The following is a 24084-nucleotide window of genomic DNA, read 5'->3' on the forward strand; positions in this document are numbered from 1 at the left end:
TTCGTTGTAATCTTGTAAACACTTCAAATGAGACTAATTGGCCTATAGTCTCTGAGTTCAATTGCTCCTTTCCTTTTGGGGATCAGAGTGATGAAAGATGCATTACATGATCTCACCATGTAATGCTAGTGAAAATGGTTGAGCGCCCCCATCACCTCTAGCTTGATAAAGTCCCATGTCTTTTGAAAGAAGGCCATAGTAAATCCATCTGGACCAGGTGCTTTATCTAGAGCGCATGATTGGACAACGACATGTACTTCTTCTTCCTCAAAAGCTTTTTCTAACATCTCCCTGTCTTCACTTGATAATCTGGCAACATCATCAAAATTAGCACTGGGCCTCCAGGTTTCACTCTCAATCTAAGGTTCTGGTAATAGTTCAAAATCTCTTCTTTGATCACATCCTTATCATCTGTTATTTCATTATCCACTTTGAGCTTGTCAATATTGTTGTTCCTCCTGTGTGAATTTTTTTGACTGATGACCACCAAACCCGATGTACCCACCGCTTTTTTGACTGACGAGCACCTTGCGTCTTCTTCTCCGACAAGTTTAAAGATTGGGATTGGCTTTGGGGTGGCGGTAACATCTTTTAGAACTGTACCTCCAGTGCTCCATTCTTCTCTGGGCATTTACAATCAGAATTCTGCCTGGCCAACTTGGTTCCTGTTAAAGGTGACCACTACTGTAAAGTTAGACGTCGTCCATTCCAGAACCATTCACCAGCCTCAACTCTCACGACTTCTTGCCTCGATGGTAACTCAAACAGAAATTGGTTGTGGGAGAGAGGGGTAACTTTCATGAAGGTGACCACCACTGTAAAGTTAGACGTCGTCCATTCCAGAACCATTCACCAGCCTCAACTCTCCGGCTTCTTGCCTCGATGGTAACTCAAACAGAAATTGGTTGTGGGAGAGAGGGGTAACTTTCATGCCAGCACAAATCTTCCATCTATTCAAGAGCCATTTTTGAATCACCTCCTGATTTGGGCTGTGATTAAAAGAATCATTGAAAGTTCCAACCAAGCATCTCGATAAAAACTAGTAATTGTTATCTTCTGTTTCTGGGTTGACCTTGATCACCTTATCAACCACTGTTGCTGGGAATTTCGCTAACTCCAGCCATTGGGCAATTTTGGCAGTATCAATATAAGACTTCGTCTGAGGAGTGTTAGAATGCTTGAGTCTACTTGTTGTATGCTTCCCTAGAAAATGTAAAAAAATTCCCAGCTATGTCTCCCCATCCCCTGTTGTAGTTTGGTTCAGGAACTATTACTGCTGATTTCCTAATCCCCTGCAATGTTTCAATACGCATGTAACGGCCATACATATTAAAGTTCTGAAAGGCTCTGTAGATGTATACTTGTGACTTCCTCCCCCATCGTCTGTAGTTGTTCCCTGTTCTCTTTGATGCTCGATTAAGAACATCACAAACCCATCTAAGGTTTTCTTCATCGATTTTAATCCTGCTTGAAAATCTCCTGCCTCTTTCAATCAACACAAACCACCCTTCACCGTAGTCTATAAGTTCGAAAGATTTTTCACCTGAAATGAAAAAGATTTTGTTTTCCATTGTACTTAAAAAGAAGTCGGAGTGTTAATCAATATAGGGAGTAGGATAAATCTGTAAGAAAATCATGAAAAAAGCTAAACACAAAGAAAGAAAAGCTCAATGAAAGCACCGAGAAGATGGAGGAGAAAGAAGAAAAAGAACAGAATAAAGTTGTTAAAGGATTTAAACACTCAATTCCAAGTGAAGTACACCTCTTGTGCCACATCTGCACGAGTGTTCAATAGATACATTATAACAGTACTTTAAGTGTCCAATAGGTCTAAATGAAAAATCGTGACAACTTTAAGGGGTTGTCCATGTATTTGGCCTATACTTTTTGTCTACAGTCTGCATCCTTCCAATTATTTCGACAAGCCTTTATTTCTCTGGAGAAAATAGAAGGCGTTATTTTCTGAACATATTTGGCATTCATTTCCTTGCCTAGTAAGTATCTTTAAATGAGTGATCTCATATTATTGTGACATCAGAAGGGCTTAAGGTAAGACAAAAAGCTTTCTTCATTCATATTTAAATTTTAAGAGCTTTCTCTTTTTCATGCTTTCACTTTCAGCACACTCACCTCAAATTCACCTTGGCACCTACACGTGAGCAAGTTCATGATCTCCAACGCTCAAGTCCAAAAGCATATCAGCTTGCAATACATTACCATAAATATCTGTTACTTAGATGTAACGTGGTATATGAGATCGCACCTCTCAAAGTCATACTGCTCCATAAATTCGTGAAGTCCAGCTATCAGAAAGCATTGAACCAATAAACTGAGACTATCTTACATGATCATGCCAAGAGATGAGCCAGATCAGAAGATGAAACCTAGATTTGTTTCCACCCTCGCACCTCTCCCCAGTTAACAAATAACAAGTAATCTTTCACCTGCAATCCGAACGAACCTACTAGTAAGTTATCCATCATTCATCATAGCTAGTACAACAGTACAGACAAAAAAGCAAATATTTCCGATGGAAAGGAAGTTTCTCATTTTGCCACCATATAAACCAGCAAAAATTTAGCAGCCAAGGGTATGACCTAGCAGTTAGAAAAACTGAAATAGACCATAAAGGACCAGTGTTCAAACTCCAATAGAGGCAAGAAAGAGATAGGTACTTTTGCTCATCTCTGCAAGTCTTGATGGACTACTCAGTAATCATGCTAGTGGAAAATAGCATGTACTTGGAGTTGGGGGATTAGTTAAGGTAGGTACAAATTGACATAAACACCACCATTATTAAAAGAATGGGAAAAACTTGGCACTCAATTAATAGTGTCCTACCCTGACAATTTCAATTATTGTCGGGAAAAGGCGCATGAAACAATTACAACAACAGCCATGGTTAAGCATAACGAATAGAATTTAGCTACAGTTCAAATTATACTAGAGAGTAAAATGCAGAGGCATAAACTTGAATAATAAACAACAGCTTAGATATAATATAAAGTATATGTTCACATAATCTCCTCTACCATTACCATATACGCAATGAAATTCAAGAACTTGTTTGATACTTACAGTGGCTAATACGAATCTCCCCTGTGCTTTGTCAAAAGCAATTTGAATGCTTTGACCTGTAGCGTCTCATCTCTGATATCACTTGTCAAAAGCATGAATATTTGTAGCGTCACTAGTTCTTCAAATCAACATTGGTTACGTTTAGATTAAGATTGGAGAAATGGAGAAGATGAGGTGACCGGCGATGGTGGCTTGTTTAGAGCCAAAATGTTTATCATTCCATTTTTCTCCATAGTTGCTTTTCTTGCGAGAAATCCTGACTGAGTTTCTCAAGAACTCCCCCCTGCATCTGCCAGATATCTTGCTTAACTCTAAACCAATAAGATAAAAGTTTAAGTGTCACACATTGAACTACTAAAATTCTTCTCTTTTTGTTGAAAATATATTTTGGTGATAGTCTATTGCTTTCCTTCTAATTTTCGACCCAACATCTCAACAAGATTTCTTTTTAACTACGGTACATTAAGTGCAGAAATTTTCACTATTATATATAGGAATCAGCAAAATTTTACCAAACCACCACTGCAACAATGTTTTTTCGCCAAAAGACTTGCCAGTGGATTATAAAAAATATCGGCTTGGTCACATTTTTTTTTCCTGGGGCATCTAGGTTCGTCGTGGGATTTTTAGTGAAGTTCTCCAGGGCTTAGTATAACTGAGTAAGGAGAGCAAGACATATAAAGCCAAGTAGCACAGCGAAAACAACAGAACAGAATCTGAGATGTTTTTTAACAGAAAAGAGAGGAAAACTAAAGTTCTGGAACAAAACAAAGCAGAAACATTGACACAACCATCATAAAAGTAGCATTAGCGCACATGAATTCAGAAGTCTCCACCATGGAGCCTGAGCACGAGATGAAGAGTAGACTCTTTCTGGATATTGTAGTCTGCAAGCGTGCGGCCATCCTCAAGCTGCTTACCAGCAAAGATAAGCCTCTGCTGATCTGGTGGAATGCCTTCCTTATCCTGTATCTTTGCCTTCACATTGTCAATGGTATCCGAGCTCTCCACCTCCAAGGTGATTGTCTTCCCAGTCAATGCCTTCACAAAGATCTGCATCCCTCCCCTCAAACGCAAGACCAACTGGAGAGTCGACTCCTTCTGAATGTTATAGTCCACAAGAGTCCTGCCGTCCTCCAACTGTAAGGATGTTATAGTCCGTAAGAGTCCTGCCGTCCTCCAACTGTTTACCAGCAAAGATCAAACGCTACTGGTCTGGCGGGATACCCTCCTTGTCTTGGATCTTTGCTTTGACATTGTCAATGGTTCAGAACTCTCAACCTCCAAAGTTATTGTCTTCCCAGTCAAAGTCTTGACAAAAATCTGCATGCCACCTCTAAGATGAAGAACAAGGTGCAGGGTTGACTCTTTCTGAATGTTGTAATCTGTCAATTCCTCCCGTCCTCAAGTTGCTTCCCAGCAAAGATCAGTCTCTGCTGGTCTGGAGGAATACCTTCCTTGTCTTGGATCTTTGCTTTAACATTGTCGATGGTATCTTAACTTTCAACTTCAAGGGTGATTGTCTTGCCGGTAAGCGTCTTGACAAAGATCTGCATGCCATCACGAAGGCGGAGGACAAGGTGAAGGGTGGACTCCTTCTGGATGTTGTAGTCAGCAAGAGTTCTACTATCTTCAAGTTGCTTGCCAGCAAAAATCAACCTTTGTTGATCAGGAGGAATACCCTCCTTATCCTGGATCTTTGCCTTGACATTGTCAATGGTGTCTGAGCTCTCGACCTCAAGCGTAATAGTCTTTCCGGTCAGAGTTTTAACAAAGATTTGCATACCACCACGGAGACGGAGGACAAGGTGGAGGGTAGACTCCTTTTGGATGTTGTAGTCAGCAAGAGTTCGGCCATCTTCAAGCTGTTTTCCGGCAAAGATCAGCCTCTGCTGATCAGGAGGAATACCTTCCTTGTCTTGAATCTTAGCTTTGACATTGTCAATGGTGTCAAAACTCTCAACCTCAAGATTAATAGTCTTTCCGGTGAGTGTCTTAACAAAGATCTGCATCTGAAATATATTGAAAAACACAACTTAATTTCAAATCAAGATCAAGCTAAAAAGGGGATGACAAAACTAGCAGGCACCCAAAGTCCCCAAAAAAGTTCTACAAGGGCAAAAGTTGGGAGCTTATTGGTGATCAAGATCATAGAAGCAAACCAGCCATATATAAACTCTCATAACATTGAGATGACTCCTAGATATTCTTAGTTTAGGAATAAACGTCATCTAATGAAACAAATTGAAGGAGAAACAGAATCAACCTACCCAACTGCAGGTAGGAGAGTGTAACAAAACGAATCCTAATTGATTAGGAACCGTAATAAAGGGAAAGCAGCATTCAAAAGACAGCTAAATGACGCTACCAAAATAGCTAGTGGAAGACGAGAGATAAATCAAAGGAGGAAAATTCAATCACCCTCAATTTCTACAGCCATAAGTAACATAAACTTAAAAAAAAGTTAAATCATCCAATTTTTGGATTCTTTAAACAAAGTTCATTCCATCGAACAATCGTGCAAACAATTCAACAAAACACTAAAAGCATAAAACCATAGCTATCAAATAAGGAATAGTTCAAAATCTACATAAATAGAACAGAATTATTATATATTGTCAATGCGAGGATAAATAAATCCAAAATCCCAGAGATTAGTAAGGCAGTTTTTTGCAAACAAAAATCTATCTTTAAGCTTGTAAAATTTTTAGGATCTAATTCAATTTGATTGAAGAAATCCTAGCTAGGTCACAATTAACAATTCCTATAAAAAAAACTAACAAATATCCATCAAAACAAGGAAAACCAATGCTATAACATCAAAATAGTTTCAAATACATACTATTGAACAAAAAAGACATGTCTCGTCAATTAAAGATTGTTCTAAATTTGATTAATCGGGGGCAGATCTGCCGATCAACGTCAAAAAAGGGATAATTTTGTTCAGATATTGACAGAATACACTAATTCGCGTAAATTTAAGCGTCTTCAACAGACGATTGAATTAATAGAAAGACAGATTATTTACCTTGAGAGAAGCTACAGATAGAGAGAATGAGAGGGTTAGTTTTCTTAGAGGATTAGAGCAAAGTATGATGAATTGGGATTAGGTCCAAAAGGGGATCTGTATTTATAAGAAGCGTTTGCCGTCATAAAGCACTTGTGGCTAAGCGCTTACGCTATTTCTTCGGTCCGGATATCCTAGAAGACACGGTTAAGCAATTGATTAGGCATTTAGGCTTCTCCTCTTTTTCTCCTTTTTCCTTTTTTATTTTTTTACAAAAACAAACTTTTATGTGGACATACTTACACGGTGGGCATAATTTGGGCAAATTCAAAATACAAATCGAAATTCTAATTTTTGATTTGGATTTTCAGATTATGGACTGGATTTTTGGATTTAATTTTTAAAAATTTTGAATGTTGGATTTGCTAATTAAGATTTTTGAATATCCGAAAATTCAAAATTTTTATTCTTTATATTCGGTGCTTCCCATCAGACAATAGTCTAATTATCCATATGTCATTAATAATAAGTTCAATATCTTACCCATTAAATTTTATATCATATATTTAATATTAATTACTAAGTTATTATCAAAATACGTTCTATTTGGACATGATTTTACTATTGCTCATTATTATCGGTGTTATAAATGTCTTTGTTGTATTTTTTTATAATGATTTTATTACTTGAATATTTTATTTGAATAATTGCAGTAAAAATAATGAACTTATTAGGCAATTTAACATTAATACTTCATTTGGATGTTTATTTTGTAAGAAGAAGAAACAACTCAACTTATAGGCTCAAAATTGAAAATTCAAAATATCCAAACTGATTAATTTGAAATCGAATTTAAAAAATCTGATCCTATCTGAGCTTATTTGAATTGGATTTGGATTGTCATTTCTTCAATTTGAAAATCAAAAATCCAGACTGAAATTTTTATATCCAATTCGAACTGCCCGAACGTCATCCCTACATGGTAGTTAACTCAAACCAATGATACATTAGTTTAAAAAAAAATTGTTCCGAAACTTCTTGTGATATTTAAGCAAAGTTGATTGAATTTTTTGTCATAAAAAAGGTTTATAACATTATTGCCATAAGTTAAAAATTCTGAGTTACTATACATGAAATTATTTTATTGTACTAAGTCGTTTATTTGTAAACAAGTTATAATAAGATGGGAATTATAATGTGGCTATTTTGTTATGTTTTTAGGGTAGATATTTGATGTATTAAATTTAAAATGAAATATACTAAAACAATATTATATATAATATACTAAAACAATATTATTGTACAATATTATATATATATATATATATATATATATATATATATGATTTTACACTAAATAAACTTCGATAAACTTTTATTTGTTGGATTGAACCTTGGCTTTCTTGAAATATTGAGATGAGTTTTGGAGAAGAAAAAATATGTTATTTTATTATTTTTATCATGTGATCGTTATCCAACTTTGAATATGGTAGATAACAAACAATTGTATGCTAAACTAAAAGGGTGATTGACACAATAGGGATTTTCTGGGATTGATCTTAGCGGAATATCCTTGAAATTGGCGGTATTTAAAAAATGACCCTGGAACTGTATATAACTTTTCAGGAGTTTCTCTATCGAATTAAATTATTTAACAAAGTCTATTGGATTATCATACTTTTGCTCTTTAGGATTTTCTACTGAATTAGTAGGGTCGATATTACTATTACTCTACCTATCTGTTAAGTTGTTCACTGAAGTGTACCCGATTGTCATATTTATGCTCTTCAGGTATTTCTCTATGGGTTTGGTAGAGTTGATGCTGTATTTTCTTTACCTATTTGTTAAGTTGTTCGTCGAAATCTATCAAATTGGCATACCTTTTTTTGAGTTATTTTAACAAAGTGCTCTTTAAATTTGCAACTTCAATTTCGATCAAACCGCCCCAAATCTGCTCCAAATGATCTCAAATTTGAAACACAACTTCCAAATACTAACATAAATAATCTCCAATTACCAAGTTGATCGAATAACACTAAATTAAAAAGATCAACTTTATCTTCTTCAACACTTTCTAAAGTCCAACAATAAAGTTTTGAGATTTTTTATAATAAATCACCAAAATTAGTGTTTGAACTAAAAGTTAAGCACAAACTATTAACATTGTAAATACTAAACTTCTGAATTTTAACTTAGAAATGAGATATTGAAATAATGGTTTAAAGCAATATTATAAAAGGTTTTTTTTAAGACTCGTAAGGGCTCTCCCATGGCGGGACGCTATTAAAAAGCCTTGAGGCTCATGCATTGGGGCTTAGTTCTATGAGACTTACGCTCCAAGCGTCCTATTGTGCGCTCTGAACACTCATAACGGTCAACCTCGAAGCTCTCCAATAGTTCCTGTCGCACCTCCTTTTTACCGCGCCCGCGGGGCGCGTGAGGAGTTTTCTCCAATTGAAGGACAGTCGAAACGGGATTTATTTAATTATTTCAGAGTCGCCACCTGGGAATTTTAAGGCGTCCCAAGTCACCAGTTTTAATCCCTGAATCGAGGAGAATATAACTCTGTTTATTATTCTGCGAACCAGAAATCCTGAGTAAGGAATTTTGTTAATCCGGAAGAAGGTGTTAGGCATTTCCGAATTCCGTGGTTCTAGCACGGTCGCTCAACTGTTTTTATTATTGGCTTAATTATCTTGATTTTTACTAAATACGTTTTTATTGCATGATTTTACTACCACTTTTACTTATTGTTTACAATTATATAAACGAATTACGCGTACGTATATTCGTATTATATACCTTTCATAATTACGGGGATCATGTCACGCATACGTGTACACAATATAATTGATCATATTATATCCTTTATTACAAATTCATATGTTCGTGATTTAAAATAGAATTAAGAACGTCACCACCCTTATATTTAAACAGTGAACTGCACATCCCGGGTTATATAAAATTATTTTAACATTTTTGGAGGAAATTTCTTTTTTATTAAATATTCGCTCGAAATTGCGCGTACGCATAATCCGAATTTGCTTTAAAATATAGTCAGGGTACGCGAACGCATCCCTAATTGCGCAAAATTTTTGTAATAATATTATGGATTTTCCACAAAATTGTTTATTATATCTGCACATTTTATATGAAATTCCTGAGAAATTCACATTTAAGGGATGCCTTTAAATTCTTTTAAAAGAATTCACAATTTATTAAATGTTGTCCGTCGATTATAATTTCCGAGTATAAATTATATTCATCCCAACTATTCAAATTCAAAGAAAAGAATAAAAATTTGATTTTTTTTAGCAAATACAACATATATATATGCCAAAGAATGAATTGTATATGAAACTAACAAAAATGATTTATGAAGGGAAGACGTATTTTTTTTGAACAATTTTTCATTATTTATTTAGTGCAAATTCTATTTCTAATTACCATTGATATAAAGTGTTGCAATTTGTGCATGTACATCTCAACTTATTCTCATATACTTGTTTTTAATCTAATAGACGAAATTATTTTAATTAATTATGCTTATGATTGAGTTGGGATATATATATATATATATATATAATCAAACCAATTTGATTCTCAATCTATATGAATTATTGCTAAACATTAACTTTCACATTGTATAAGTTCCTAGGCCCTTTATTATTAAGAAAGAGAACAAGTCTACTTGTTGACTTAATAAAATGATATTGCATACAATATTACTCACCATATTTGACATCGTGAACATAGCGGATTGTACTAACGCGTCTTTCAACTATTGATTATAAACACAACCAAGGTTGTGCCAAAAGATAGCAAATTGCATCCAACATCATCTAGCTTTAAACAACAACTAACTTACTAACAAAATAAACCAATAGCGTATTTTTCCTTGATATTTCCATATTATACTATACCTAGCTAACAATACCATAAAGTGTAAATAAAAGCCAACTTTCTGCCATGCTTCCTATTTACACAACTCAAAGATAACTAAACTAATGAAATTTTGACATGGATAACATTATTACAAAGTTTTATATGAATTTCAAAATAAGACAATTAACTTGTAGCCATCGAGTCGAACTCACTACTGGTTAACCAACATGAAACCAAAGCTGAAATTTTTAACTAAAGAACTCAAATGAATAGAAGACAGTATTACAATTCAAACTTTATTTATTTGTCATGTTGAATCTCTTTCCAACATAGAATTTAAAAGATATGTACCTGAAAATGAAGGTAGAAAGAGTAAATTTCAGCAGTAGCAGCAGCAACAAAATCAGCAGAATATACCAATAACACAGCAAGTCTGAACAAGACCCGTTAACCCAGATGAACAGTGACAGAAACTTGAGAAAAATTTTATATTTGAACCGAACAATATTCACAAGCAAACAACGGACAGATTCTAGAAAGATAACATTTCAGATTTCAGTTTCTTTCCTCTATCTGTTTCAGATTCCTATTTCATATTTCTTTCTTTCTGTTTTTCTCAAATGTGTATGTATTTCTGTGTGTATTTCCTAATGTTTTAGAAATCAGCCTCTCTTAAAAAACTCTCTGAAAAAAAGCTGCCTTCTAAATCAGATTGTTTCTCCTCTTAAAATCTGCCCAAAATCTCATTTTTCCCTGTTCTAATCTCCCTTCAAATCTCTCTGAAAACTGATCTCTAAAATTCTGTCTGAAAACTGATTTCTCTCTCTCAATTCCCTCTTAAAATCTGATCTCAATCTTTCTTCAAAATCTGTATTCAAAATCTGACCTTTCTCCTAATCTCTCCTTATTTTTTCTTTTTTCCTCATTTCTGTCCAGCTCCCTGTATTTATACAGGGCTGCCCCTTTCTTTTAAGTGTTGCCTGGACCCTTTTCTCTTTTTAAAAATCAGAAAGGTCCATTAAAAACTGCTTTTGAATACTTTAAATGATCTTATCCTGATTTTAAGCAGCCCCATTACCCTTTGTTCCCCATTATTATCTTAAACTATAGCCACTAACATTCCACTTTCAGCTCACTATTATTATCAGATTACCTTCACTGTTTTACCCCAGATATGCCCCAGATTTCCTACTGTAATTACTGTTATTACTGCCTTAAATTCAGCATCTAACACTACAGATTTTAAAATCTGTTTAAGCAGCTATAACCAATCCTAGGATTAACCTCCTAATATAATTGTATTTAACCAACTTTTGTAAACTTGAATTCAAAACTAACATCACAACACTATTATATTGAATTCAGCCTAATAATTCAACTGCATTTCAACATTGGACTAAAATCAAACAAACAAAGGAGCATTGTCAATATACTGACAATGCCCTGTTCAGAAAATAATATATACACAACATTCATTTGAATTTACTGATTTGCAAACAAACATGATTTAATTGACGATATTAATCAGTTGACTATTTACAACATTTGTCAATAATCAGTCTAAAAAAAATAGAAACAGACTGTTTCAATCAGCATTTTCAGAAACAGAATTTATAATACAACTAATCGACGAACTTAATCGAGTCGATTACATATATTATAAACAATCATAAACAAACAGAAACAATTATAATTCTGATCAAATAGACGAGTATGAGACAGTATAACAGAATTGACTAGAAAATTATGAAAAATTAAACAGACTAATGAAACAAACATAGAATACATGTAGAATACACATAAGAAACAGAAAAATTACCTCTGAACCTTCAAATTCAATTCAAACTAGAACTCCACTTGGATTCGGACTTTTTGTTTGAAATCAAACAGACCTTAGTCGAAGTATTTTCAATTGAAAATACTTTGACTAAGGTCGATTAAACCTCAATCTTCTATTTAATTTGGGCAGAATCTAAAAATTGGTGTTTTCTAGGGTTCTTGAAGGTTCGATTTGGGACTTAACCATTTCTGGTCAGATTCGAGGGGAACCAAATACGACACAAGGGTGAGGGAAGCCTAAGGGTCATTTGGTGTCACTTTGGAACGAAACTGGGTGAGTTCATGTTTGGCTCGAATCTTCAAATGAAGATTCGAGAGGCTCTGAAGTGATTCGAGCCAAACAAACACCGGATCCATAACGAGGCATGCTAGGGGGTACTATGGTGTTAACTAGGGGTTGTTTGGTTTAGATCTGAGCTTGGCTCGAATCTTCAAATGAAGATTCGAGAACCTTCAGGAAGATTTGAGCCAAGCGGCTAACATATTCGGATAGAGGGTGCTCAGGGGGTTCTGGGGTGTTATTTTGGTGATCGGCGGCGTTGTTGCCGCCGGGTTTCAGGCGGTGGGATGCTAGGGCAGCTAGGGTTAGGGGTTTGGTTTCGGAAGGGATGATGAACAGTAGAGAGGAGGGGGGTGTTCAGTTAGGGGCCGGGGTAGGGGTTTGGGTCTTATATAGGAGTGGGGTGGATTGATCTCATCCGTTGGATCAATTAAAATGCACGGTTGAGAGCAATCCACTTGACCAAACGACATCGTTTGGTTTAGGTTGGGGAAAGGGGTCAACCCGGAGGTGAAATGGATCGGGTTTGGGTGAGTTTTTGAGACCGTGGGATCAAGATCGATGAATGGTTCAGATCTGGTTTCACTAAACGTCGTCGTTTCATTTATGCAGGGGCTGAACTGGACCGTTTGATTGAAATGAATCAACGGCCCAGATTAAAAATCCAGAAGCGACGTCGTTTGAGTCCTGTATGGGACTGGTTGACATGGACCGGGTCCTTTGAGTGTTTGGGCCTGATTTTTGTTTATAAATTCTTGGCCCAAGTCCGTTTCTATCATTCCCCATTCTTTCATTTTCTAATTAAATTCTTAATTATTAAATTCCTAATTAAAATTATAAAAACAAAATTACCCTTACACAAGATATTAAACTTTATAACAACTATTTAACAAATAGTCAAAACATTAATCACACAGTGAAATATTTAAGAATAGAACGAATACATATTTTTTGTGATTTTATTTAAATTATCTTTTAAATGCATAATTAAATCCTATATGCATGCAACATGTATTTTATTTTATTTTTCATTTTATTATGACAATGTAAACATTTACGTACATAAGACAAATATTTAACAAACAACACGCAAATTCGAAAATTGCATAGTAAAAGAAATTTATTTTTTTATTTTGGAGTAGTTTTCGCAAGGCAAAAATCACGTGCTCACAGCTGCCCCTCTTTGTGCGGAAACTCGAAGAGTTTTCGTGCAAAGATAAAGTGAGCGGATACGAGCGATTTTCGCCCGTTCGAATACTCCGTGGGAAGCATTTTTGAAAGATTTGACCGAACCTCTGCTTCAAAGGTTTCCTACATATCCTTGGCTATAAAGGAATCAGGTCAATGTAGTTCGGGAAGTTTTGGGTAGCTGGGACTACCGTGGGACTGTGATGTTACTGCTGCTTCGTGCTGTTTTTACTGCTTGCTGACCTCCTTATTACACCTTACTTCAAAGGTAATACAAAAAGCTAAACTAGACTATGGTACATGAATTATAAAAATCTTATCTAGATCATGCCCTTGCGTTTCTTGTTGTCTTGATATCTTGGTGACTCTTGGGCATTTGGCTTATTCCGTTTTCCTTTTCATTGTGTCCCGTATTTTCTTCATCTGTTTGGGACTCTTGTCGTTTCCTGCTGGGGACTTTGTTGGATCACTCTGCTTTATTGATTCTAAGTGTGCTCCTTTCTCATATGAGCGGACTTTTGACTTCAATACTTCAATTGTATTCCCTTGTTCTCCAGGTGGGTGCCTGACTGCGGATTCATCCTCGTTCTCCAGGTGGGCGCCTGACTGCTTTAATTCTCATCCTCGTTCTCCAGGTGGACGCCTGATTCCTTCTTTAATTCTTCATCCTCGTTCTCCAGGTGGACGCCTGACTTCTTCTTTTCTCATCCTCATTCTCCAGGTGGACGCCTGATTTCTTTAATTCTTATCCTCATTCTCCAGGTGGACGCCTGATTTCTTTAATTCTTATCCTCATTCTCCAGGTGGACGCCTGACTTCTTTAATTCTCATCCTCATTCTCCAGGTGGACGCCTGAATTCTTCAATTCTCATCCTCATTCTCCAGGTGGACGCCTGATTTCTTCTATCCTCATTCTCCAGGTGGACGCCTGACTTCTTTAATTCTCATCCTCATTCTCCAGGTGGACGCCTGATTTCTTCAATTCTCATCCTCATTCTCCAGGTGGACGCCTGATTTCTTCTTAACTTCTTCATCCTCATTCTCCAGGTGGACGCCTGACTTCTTCAATTCTTATCCTCATTCTCCAGGTGGACGCCTGACTTCTTTTTAACTTCTTCATCCTCATTCTCCAGGTGGACGCCTGACTTCTTCAATTCTTATCCTCATTCTCCAGGTGGACGCCTGACTTCTTCAATTCTTATCCTCTTTCTCCAGGTGGACGCCTGATTTCTTTAATTCTCATCCTCGTTCTCCAGGTGGACGCCTGATTTCTTTAATTCTCATCCTCGTTCTCCAGGTGGACGCCTGACTTCTTTTTAACTTCTTCATCCTCATTCTCCAGGTGGACGCCTGACTTCTTTTTCACTTCTTCATCCTCATTCTCCAGGTGGACGCCTGATTTCTTCAATTCTTATCCTCTATCAAGTGTTTCCTGACACAAATGTTGTTTTTCCCCCTGTTTTAAATCAAAGAAAACTTCGTTAGTTTAAAGCAGGGTGGTTAACTGGGGTATTCTTGCCGATGGTGGGACTTCTTCTTCGTCTTGTTTTATTGCCTTGGAATGGTTGAAAAAGACTGTTTGTCTTTGTAATTGATCCTTGACTATAGGATTCTCCTCTGTATGTTTTCCTTCAAACGTTTTTAACCGTAATCATATGTTTCTCCTGACATTGCTGATCCACTTTTGATTTCACTTTTCTTCCTCTCGTATCTTATTATTTTTATCTCCCGCCTTTCATGGCTGTTTTTTGCATCATGTAATCCTGAATCTTGGTAGTATACCCTGACATTCCTTCTTATTTGTTTGGAATAAAACTTATCTCAAAGCTTTAGAAAAGTAAGATTATTAGTGACGAAACGCGCTGATTTCGACAATTATGGAATGAAAAGAAAAATCCAAATTTGGATGACTGTTGGAGAAAGAATAAAAACTTATCTGATTGGAGTTACTGGCGCCAATGATCAGGGTATGCATTTCGGATTAATCAATCCAGTCTTTTAATCAATCTCCTTTCAATTGTCTCATTTTTGTTTTCCCCCAAAATTTCCGTAATCCAACTTCATTTTTCATTTTACAGACCTGTTGGACTTGCAATATCTCAAAGAGTTTTCACCGATAAACCTTCCTCATTTGTTCATTTCTTACTTCTTTTTTGCCTTACGGTGCCTACGAAGGTTTTCACCAATAAGACTCTCTCATTTTACTTTCTCTCAAATTCCATCGCCTTATGGTGCCCGTGTGGGTTTTCACCTATAAGACTCTCTCATTTTTACTTTCTCTCAACTTCCATCGCCTTATGGTGCCCGTATGGGTTTTCACCTATAAGACTCTCTCATTTTTACTTTCTTTTCTTGTTTGATCAGAGTGTTATGAACCATCTTCATTTGTTTGACTCAGCATTTTTCTAAGATTGATCGAAAGGTCTTTTTGGTATGTGGTTAGAAATGGAAAAGGTATTAAAAGCTAAATAGCTTTGGTATGGGTTTAAAATTACAACTCTTGGAATCTTTTTCTTATTTCCAATACAATTCTTTGCCCCAGTTTCTTGATTTGGGGTCTCTTGATGTTTCTTTTTGTGCACATTATGCATATTGTGCACCCTATGACCGAGCCGTGAGGCGCCTACGTATCCTTCTTTGAGGAATCAGGTCAAACGTAGTTCACTAAATAATAGTGATGATTTTTTTATTTTTTTTTTAAATTTCATATTTGATTTTTCATTGATTCCAAGAGAGGGTAAGAAAGAAACAAATGTGGCTCAAAATGGGAAGCAAAGGGTATAGTGTTTGGATAGTAGAATAAATTGCCTTTGTCATTCCAATCTTCGAAATAATACTAAATACAAACATTCAAAAAGTTATGCATAATATCTCTTTACCGCGTCAGAATTGATTGCCATGTCTATGCATTTGCCTTCAATGTCTGTTAAGCATAGTGCACCATTTGATAATACTCTGGTCACAATGAATGGTCCTTGCCAATTCGGGGCAAATTTGCCTTTTGCCTCAACCTGATGTGGAAGAATACGTTTCAGCACATGTTGACCCACTTCGAACTTCCGTGGACGCACCTTTTTATTGTATGCTCTTGCTATTCTTCTTTGATATAATTGACCATGACATACTGCGGCCAATCGTTTTTCATCAATCAAGTTTAACTGTTCTAGACGGGTTTTGACCCATTCATCATCATCAATCTTTGCTTCGGCGATGATCCGAAGGGAAGGAATCTCAACTTCTGCAGGAATTACTGCTTCAGTGCCATATACCAACAAATAAGGAGTTGCTCCTACTGAAGTGCGAACAGTAGTGCGGTATCCCAATAATGCAAATGGTAATTTTTCATGCCATTGTCTTGAACCTTCTACCATTTTCCGAAGTATCTTCTTTATGTTTTTGTTGGCTGCCTCGACTGCTCCATTCGCCTTGGGCCGATATGGGGTAGAGTTGCGATGTGTAATCTTAAACTGTTGACATACTTCCTTCATTAAGTTGCTGTTAAGATTAGCACCGTTATCTGTGATGATCACCTTTGGGATTCCGAATCGACATATGATATTTGAGTGGACAAAATCGACCACAGCTTTCTTGGTCACCGATTTGAATGTCTTGGCCTCAACCCATTTGGTAAAATAATCAATGGCTACCAGAATGAACCTGTGCCCATTGGATGCTGCCGGCTCAATTGGTCCAATCACATCCATGCCCCAGGCAACGAAGGGCCATGGTGCCGACATTGTGTGCAACTCGGATGGTGGAGAATGAATCAAATCTCCGTGTATCTGGCATTGATGACACTTGCGCACAAAACTGATACAATCTCGCTCCATGGTAAGCCAATAGTAACCAGCTCGGAGGATTTTCTTTGCCAACACATATCCACTCATGTGGGGTCCGCAAACTCCCGAATGTAACTTCAGACATGACAGCTGTAGCTTGTCTGGCATCTATGCATCTTAATAATCCAAGATCTGGTGTTCTTTTATACAAAACTCCTCCGCTTAAGAAGAATCCATTTGCCAATCGCCTAATGGTCCTCTTTTGATCTCCTGTGGCTTGTGCGGGATATATCCCCATCCTGATATACTCCTTGATGTCGTGGAACCATGGTTCACCATCAAATTCTTCTTCAACCATATTGCAATAAGCGTGCTGATCGTGGACTCGAATATGTAGTGGATCCACATAAGCTTTGTCTGGATGGTGCAACATTGATGCCAAAGTAGCCAATGCATCGGCAACCTCATTATGAATCCTTGGAATATGCCGGAATTCCACTGATTGAAACCGCTGACAAAGATCATGTAGACATTGTCGGTATGGTATGAGCTTTAAGTCTCGGGTTTCCCATTCTCCTTGAATTTGATGTACCAGAAGATCCGAATCTCCCATGACTAAGATTTCTTGGATACCCATGTCTGCGGCTAGCCTTAAACCCATAATACAAGCTTCATATTCAGCCATATTATTGGTGCAATAAAATCGCAGTTGAGCCGTAACAGGATAGTGATGCCCTGTTTCAGAGATGATTACAGCTCCTATCCCGACTCCTTTCATGTTAGCGGCTCCATCAAAGAAAAGTTTCCAGCCAGGTTTTTCAATTCGCTCCACCTCGTCGATATGCATTATTTCTTCATCAGGAAAATAGGTTTTCAATGGCTCGTATTCCTCATCGACCGGGTTTTCGGCTAAATGATCGGCCAGTGCTTGGGCTTTCATTGCAGTCCGAGTCACATAGATGATGTCAAACTCTGTGAGCAAAATTTGCCACTTTGCAAGTCTTCCCGTTGGCATAGGCTTTTGAAAAATATATTTCAATGGATCCAAACGCGAAATGAGGTAAGTAGTGTAGGACGACAAATAGTGTTTCAACTTCTGAGCCACCCATGTTAGGGCGCAACATGTCTTTTCCAGATGAGTATACTTAACCTCATAAGCTGTGAACTTTTTGCTAAGGTAGTAGATGGCCTGTTCTTTTCTGCCGGTGAGGTCATGTTGCCCCAATACACAACGAAACGAGTTTTCCAAGACCGTCAAGTAAAGAATCAAAGGTCTTCCTGGCTCTGGCGGGACCAACACGGGTGGGTTCGACAAGTACCCTTTTATCTTATCGAACGCTTCTTGACACTCATCGGTCCATTTGACCGCAGCATCCTTTTTCAACAATTTGAAAATTGGCTCACAGGTTGTTGTGAGCTGAGCAATAAACCTGCTGATGTAATTTAACCTTCCCAACAAACTCATTACTTCAGTTTTGTTCCTTGGAGGTGGCAATTCTTGGATGGCTTTGATTTTTGATGGGTCTAGCTCGATGCCTCGCCGACTGACTATGAATCCCAACAACTTTCCAGATGGAACTCCAAATGCGCATTTGGCAGGGTTAAGCTTGAGGTTGTACCTGCGAAGTCTTAAGAAGAATTTCCTTAAGTCCCCAACGTGGTCAGATTGATGCTTTGATTTTATGATCACATCGTCCACGTATACCTCAATCTCTTTGTGTATCATATCATGAAACACTGTGGTCATTGCTCTCATATAGGTTGCTCCGGCGTTCTTCAAACCGAATGGCATTACCCGGTAGCAATAAGTTCCCCATGGTGTGATGAATGTCGTCTTTTCTGCATCTTCTTCATCCATTAGAATTTGATGATACCCAGCATAACAATCCACGAAAGATCCTATATCATGCTTGGCACAATTATCGATCAAAATATGGATATTGGGTAATGGGAAATTATCCTTCGGACTGGCTTTGTTGAGATTGCGGTAGTCGACGCATACTCTAATTTTGCCGTCTTTCTTTGGCACAGGAACGATATTAGCTAACCAAACAGGATATCGAGTGACTCGAATGACCTTTGCTTCCAATTGTTTGGTGATTTCTTCCTTAATTCTCACACTCATATCAGGCTTGAATTTTCTCAGCCTTTGCTTGACAGGAGGCACCGTTGGATCGGTGGGCAATTTGTGAACCACTAAATCAGTGCTCAGGCCCGGCATGTCGTCATATGACCATGCAAAAACATCTTTGAATTCTATGAGTGCTTTAATTAACTCTTCTCGGATCTTTGGTTCGAGATGGACACTTATTTTAGTTTCCCGGACATTACTCGTGTCCCCTATATTGATGTCCTCGGTATCACTCAAGTTAGGTTTGATTTTTTCCTCAAAGTGAATTAACTCTTTACTAATCTCTTCAAAAACCTCATCTTCATCATATTCTGATTCATAATCACAATATATTTCTTGAATTATTACTTCGGAACCAGATTGATTTTTAAGACTGGGCTGAGGATTCCTCATGCATGCCATATCACTAGAGCCAGCGTAAAAAGAACTGTACAGAAAGGAAAGAAGAAAAAGAAAAGAAAACTATCAGGAATGATAATAAAAAGGAAACTGCTTTTTATTGGATGATGAAAGATAACAAGGTTTGCACACTTCAAACAAACTGTAAGATAAGCTTTGGGATTACAACCCTGAAGTAACCCAAACAAACTTGAAAGAAAATCAAAATAAACTACCAAGACTCCTTTCGAATGGGGAGAGGAGTGGCTTTCCAATTATTAAGCTTTGTTTCTGGCCCAATGAATTGAACTTCTACGTTGCTACACCCTTCTCTGCTTTCCAACATATTCACATCATCAAACAATTTCTCGAATCTTTCAATTAATTCTTCCTCAGGATTGACCCGGGATTTAGGAATTGTTGTTATCGGGCGGTTTTTAGCACCGGTCTTGACAAAAGACTTTGACAGATGTGGGACTGGTTTTGGAAGAACCCATGCTTGGTGTTTCAGCTTCCTAGCCCTTATCACGTCATTGGCAGTGGGTATGAACCCCAAACCGAATGTTCCCCAGTTCTCGGGGAGAGATACTGGTTGTATAATTCCTTGCAAAGATAAACCCAGACCTTTGCCGGGTATAAAGCCATTCTTTAACATTTCATAAGCTACCATGACTGATGCAGAGGATATCTTTGGATTTGGAAGGTATTTCCCCTCTGGAATTTTCTCTATCGACACTGTGTCGGTCACTTGGTATACCCATGGTCCCTGGTCATTTTCTGTTCCCTCGACCGGTACAATGGTACTGCTGTGAGCATTTAAACTTTCTTCTCCATACACGACTACTTCTTGATGATCCCATTCAAACTTGACAGCCTGATGTAGTGTTGACGGGACTGCTTTAGCAGCATGGATCCATGGTCGACCCAACAACAAGTTGTAAGAAACAGTTATGTCCAACACTTGAAATTCCATTGTGAATTCAACTGGCCCTATTGTTAGTTCCAACACTATGTCGCCAAATGAATCTCTGCTTCCACCGTCAAACCCCCGTACGCAGATACTATTCTTCTGGATCCTCTCCTCTTTAATTTTTAATTTGCTTAAAGTGGAGAGAGGGCAGATGTTTGCACTTGACCCATTGTCAACCAATACCCGGGTTACTACGGAGTTTTCACATTTCACGGTGAGGTAAAGAGCTCTGTTATGCTCGGTACCTTCCACAGGTAATTCATCATCAGCAAATGTAATTCTGTTTGTCTCAAAGATTCTGTTGGCTATTCTTCCCAAATGATTTACAGAGATTTTTTCAGGAACATGAGCCTCATTCAGGATTTTCATCAAAGCCAGACGGTGCTCCTCTGAATGGATCAGTAATGACAACAATGAAATTTGAGCGGGCGTCTTCTTCAATTGATCCACAACAGAATAATCATGGAGTTTCATTTTTCTTAAAAACTCTTCCGCCTCTTCTTCCGTCACAGCTCTCTTTATTGGTGTTGGATTATTTTTAGTTTTTCTTAACTCTTCGGGCGTAAAACATCTTCCCGAACGAGTCAAGCCTTGCACCTCACACACTTCTTCCTTGACTTCTTTTCCCTTGTACATTACAGTCACCCGTTCATAGTTCCATGGGATGGCTTTGTTGTTGATGACTGGCAGCTGGGTTACAGGTGTGATAATAACCCGATCTGTACGGGCTCCTTCCACGAATACAATGGGTTTGTTAGCAACCCCTGGTACTATCACTTTCGGCCTTTCTTGTTTTGTGGCAACTTTGCTCGATGATCCCTCCTCGACTATCATAGATGGTTCATCACCATTTCTGTTCTGCTTAGGTACCGGCTTCTCCTCTGTTAACTGCTTATCTGGCTTGGCTTCATGAGACTTGATCATCATGACAGTTTGTGACGGCTTCTTTGTCTCCCCATCAGCTTGTATGATTTCTATCATATTAGCCTCTTGATGGGCTGGCATTGGATTTCTATTGATATTTGGAGCTTCGGGGGTTTGAACCTCGATTTTATTAGTATCAATCAGCTCTTGTATTGCATTTTTCAAATGCCAACATTTCTCCGTATCATGGCCTGGTGTACCGGAGCAATACTCACAGCTAATGGTGTAATCCAGATTCTTTGGAGGAGGATTGGGTAGCTTGGATTGTATTGGTCTTAGCATGTCTAGCTGTCTCAGCCTGTGGAACAGACTAGTGTAAGACTCTCCCAATGGAGTGTAAGTTTTCTTTTTCTGTTCCCTTTCTCCCCTGAATGCTGGCCTAGGCCTGAAACCTGGTCCGGGATAGGCTCGTGGGTAAGTATTTGGTGTGACAGGAGCACGCCAATTGGCGTGAACAGGTGGCTGATTGTATGCTTGAGCATGGTTAATGGAAAAATGAGGCTCCGAAGGGTGATAGTAGTGTTGGGATGAATCGTGGTGGTAAGTTGATTGGCGAGGTCGTTGTTGATTATAGTAAGGCGGTGAACCTCTGGGTCCTGACCAAATTCCTGAATCAACTACCGCTGCTTCCTCCCTCTTCTTTCTTCCAATTCCTCCTACCCCGCCTTGAATAGCTTGAGTAGTCGCCTTAATCGCTGAATAGCTCATGATTTTATTTGTCTTGAGGCCTTCTTCCACCATACCTCCCATCTTTACTACTTCGTTGAATGATTTCCCAACCGCTGAAACCAAATGGGCATAGTAAGTTGGTTCCAAGGCTTGGAGGAAGTAGTCTACCATTTCACTCTCCTTCATAGGAGGATCCACTCTTGCTGCCTGTTCTCTCCACCGGAAACCATACTCTCTGAAACTTTCATTGTGTTTCTTCTCAAATTTTGTCAAAGATAGTCGATCTGGGATGATTTCCAGATTGTATTGGAAATGGTATGCGAATGCCTGTGCCAGGTCATCCCAGGTGTACCATCTCCCATGGTCCTGGCGTGTATACCACTCCAAAGCTGATCCGCTTAAACTTTGACTGAAGTAAGCCATCAATAATTCATCCTTTCCCCCAGCTCCTCGCATCTTGCTACAGAAACCCCTTAAGTGGGCTACTGGGTCGCCGTGCCCGTTGTATAGGTCAAATTTGGGCATCTTGAAGCCAACTGGTAATTGCACATTGGGGAATAAGCACAAATCTTTGTATGCTACACTGACTTGCCCACCTAATCCTCGCATGTCTCTGAACGATTGTTCTAGACTCTTGACCTTCCTGAACATCTCTTCTTGTTCAGCATTTTTGGCTGGCTTGTCAATTTCGGTTGGGAGATCAAAACGAGGAGCAGTTGAATGGATTTCGGAGGCTTTGAGGGTGGGCTCCGGGGGTAATATTAGTTGTCCTGGGCCTGGAATGTAGGCTCACTAGGATATTTGTAGAATGTAGCGGGGGGAGGTGCTACGAAAACAGGAGTCATAGGTGGAGGAAAGTATGGAACTGGTTTCGGAGGTGGAGACTGCGGTGTCTGAGAGGTGGTGCCTCGGTAGTGCTGGTAAATGGGGAAATTTGGGGATAATTCAGTGGTAATATTATCCTGAGTTTGGGTCATTGATGGAGCAGGGTTAGTTGGGTAAGACGGGGGTAACTGTCCTGTAGACCAGGCTTGGTACATCTCAGTCATTTGCTGCTTGAGTTTAAACATCTCTTCTTTCATTTTCCCGACATCCATCTCCTCTAGCTCCATACCTGTGTCAACATTCTGGGATAGACATACTTTCGGGTATTGGTCCTTTTGATCTTGTGTGATAATGATAATATGCCAGTATACTCTTTAGAGAAACTAACTGCTTGAATTCTGAAAATGAACAAACTTGTTAGTCTTGAGAGTTTAACACATATATAATTACACGTTGAGATGCAATGCTCCTAGACAAATATCCCCTTTCTATTATGCATTTGCTCGGCTGCTTGTGTCGTCCCAGCTTTCTTGAAATTTTTATTGTTACTCACTTTTAATTTTATTTATTATATATATCTTTTATTGTGGTGGTCGAATCTTATAGAGATTGCCTACGTATCATGCCCCCGCATGAATCAGACCTTGCGTAGTTCGGACATGAGGCAAACACTTTTATTCATTATACAAAGATGAACAGACATTACATTTGAAAACTTTGTAAGAAAATGGCTTGAAACACACACACTTAAATCAAAATAAAAGATACAATTCTTAACATCTCACAACGTGCCCCACTTTCCACTTGTGTTGTAAATTAATAGATTATTTGCTCAATGTGGGGCTTGACCTGGATGACCTCCCAGCGTACGATACATCCTTTCCAACACCATTGCTAGATGACGGGCAAAAATGGGTGCATGCTCTGTAAACCTTTCATAATCCATTCCTTGGCAGTTTACGTAACTTTGAGATGTGTAGACCGTCAGGTCGTGGATTTGTTCCCTGAAACCTTGGAGACGTTGGTCTTGGTCCTGCAATTGCTGCTGGTGAGTGGTGGCTATATCTCTGACACGATTTTCACGATCTAGAGCTGACTCTAATAGAGCTCGGAGTCTGGCCTGCTCTAATC

The 24084-nt window shown here is 38.2% G+C and overlaps 1 pseudogene; it reads right to left on the minus strand.

Moving 5' to 3' along the window:
* Positions 1-3785: 3785 nt before the first annotated feature.
* LOC104249067 (polyubiquitin 4-like) lies at positions 3786-6163 on the minus strand (annotated as a pseudogene).
* Between the last annotated feature and the right edge of the window lie 17921 nt (positions 6164-24084).

Source organism: Nicotiana sylvestris, chromosome 4, assembly GCF_000393655.2.
Source record: "Nicotiana sylvestris chromosome 4, ASM39365v2, whole genome shotgun sequence".
NCBI lineage: Eukaryota > Viridiplantae > Streptophyta > Magnoliopsida > Solanales > Solanaceae > Nicotiana > Nicotiana sylvestris.